This window comes from Panicum virgatum, chromosome 4K, assembly GCF_016808335.1.
Source record: "Panicum virgatum strain AP13 chromosome 4K, P.virgatum_v5, whole genome shotgun sequence".
Lineage (NCBI taxonomy): Eukaryota > Viridiplantae > Streptophyta > Magnoliopsida > Poales > Poaceae > Panicum > Panicum virgatum.
In genome coordinates this window covers 33,292,834-33,294,866 of record NC_053139.1, presented here as the reverse complement: position 1 = coordinate 33,294,866, position 2,033 = coordinate 33,292,834, and the positions used below count along the sequence as shown (strand labels likewise).

General features: G+C 44.9%; 1 long non-coding RNA gene across 1 annotated transcript; it reads left to right on the top strand.

Moving 5' to 3' along the window:
- Nucleotides 1-461: 461 nt before the first annotated feature.
- LOC120704790 lies at nt 462-1,521 on the top strand. Its single transcript, XR_005687681.1, has 3 exons — nt 462-685; nt 1,236-1,417; nt 1,506-1,521. It is a non-coding gene; the product is annotated as an uncharacterized LOC120704790 (long non-coding RNA).
- Nucleotides 1,522-2,033: the final 512 nt, after the last annotated feature.

Below are 2,033 nucleotides of genomic sequence, written 5' to 3'. Positions count from 1 at the left end.
AGTTTAAAAATTGGTTGCTATCGTTCTCGTCCTCATCAAACTCTGGAGCTATGTGCCCAGTACTACCACGAATGAGCTCGTGCATTAACTCATCCGTAGGATCCATTTCCACTACCTGAAACAATAAAAAAACATATTGTATCAGAACATGGCTGGTGAATGGAACCACACCTCTGGGAAATGGAATGGAGATGCTGAGGACAAAGGTGAATGCACAATCCCTTTAAATACCTTGGAGAGGAAGATTGGTGATTTCAGTTTATTATGTACTGAACTGTGTTTCTTGTTGCAGGTATCCAGACCTCTGAGGACTACAGGTTCTATGCCATTTCGGCGGTGATGTGGACCAGAAGAAATTCGGTGGCGACACACCTTACAGGTAGCTTTGGACTCAATTCTCGTACTCTTTCACCCTATTTATCTTATAATGTAGTTAACTTGGTACTTCTTTATTGCAGCATTCTCATTGACAATGAAGAGAAGCAAACAGGCAGCGTCTACGAGCACTGGGACATTCTTCCCCCAAAGAAAATCAAGGACCCAGATGCTAAGAAGGTATAGCTATGATATTGGTTGCCCTCTTTGAACTTTCTTGTGTTTCTTCAGAAATAACAGTGGTTTTGTATTATAGCATGTCTGCTGCTACTAGCATTCGCAGCCCTTGTATGGAAATGTAAGAGAAGAGGTCCAAAGAAAATAGCTATTAAGAGACTAAGCAAGGGTTCTGGACAAGGCACGGAGGAATTCAGAAATGAAGTAGTCTTGATTGCAAAACTGCAGCACAAGAACCTAGTTAAGCTTCTAGGTTGCTGTATTCATGAAGATGAGAAGATGCTGGTTTACGAGTACTTGCCCAACAAAAGCTTGGATTACTTCCTCTTTGGTACATTCAGTTTCTAATTTTTCATAATGTTTACAAAACTCAACAAATAAATCTGCATATGTGACTTGTTCCATAATATTCTTATCAGACTCTGCAAGAAAATCAATGGTTCAGTGGCCGACAAGGTTCAAGATAATCCAGGGAGTAGCAAGAGGAATTATGTACCTCCATCAGGACTCAAGATTAACTATAATTCATAGAGATCTGAAAGCAAGCAACATCTTGTTAGATAAGGAGATGAGCCCAAAGATATCAGATTTCGGCATGGCTAGGATATTCTGTGGTGACCAGCTCCAAGCAAATAATGCATAAGTGTTTAGGGGAAAGAATTCATTGATGTTTCTACTAGCAGGCAAACAACAAAAGAAGAAAGTCCAAAAGAAAATGATGCTAGAGTACTTGAGATCTACTGATGAAGCAGGGAACAAGAATATAGAGTTCCCATTTGTTGGCTTCAACGACATTGTTGCAGCAACAGATAATTTCTCTGACACCAACATGCTTGGCAAGGGAGGTTTTGGTAAAGTTTACAAGGTACTAGCAAAAAGTTTCACTTGATTGTTATATTGATAGAAAATTATATGGTTTGTAACTGTCTTTTGATGAATGAGGGATCATGCAGGGATTGTTGGGTGGTCAAATGGAAAGCTAGCATTTGCTCTGAAATAAACTTAGCTGTGGCGATTTATTATGATGTAAACCGTAAATAGAAACCAAGCCAATGAATCCTTTGCTCTGAAACTTAGCTGTGGCGAATGGATAATTTACCGTAAAAAGAAACCGTAAATAAACTTAGCTGTGGCGAATGGATAATCAAACAAGGATCGATGGTCTGCTTACTTTGCTCTGAAACTGAGAGCTGGGTGCAGCAATACTGCTTGAGCGGTACAGCACTATTGCAGGGCGCGGCCGGGACGTCGACGGGGATGAGGAGGGGCGGCAGCGCGGACCGGGCGCGGCGAGGGGCGGCGCGGGCACAAGGACGGCGAAGCCGAGGCGGCGCGGGGGCAGCTGGCCGGCCAGGGACGAGCGAGGTCGGGACCGGGCGGCGGCCAGGGCAGAGCGTCGAGGCGGCCGCCGAGGACGAGGCGCCGGCGCGGCGGGGGATGCGAGGACGACCTCGAGGATCCGGGGCGGCAGGGGCAGGTGT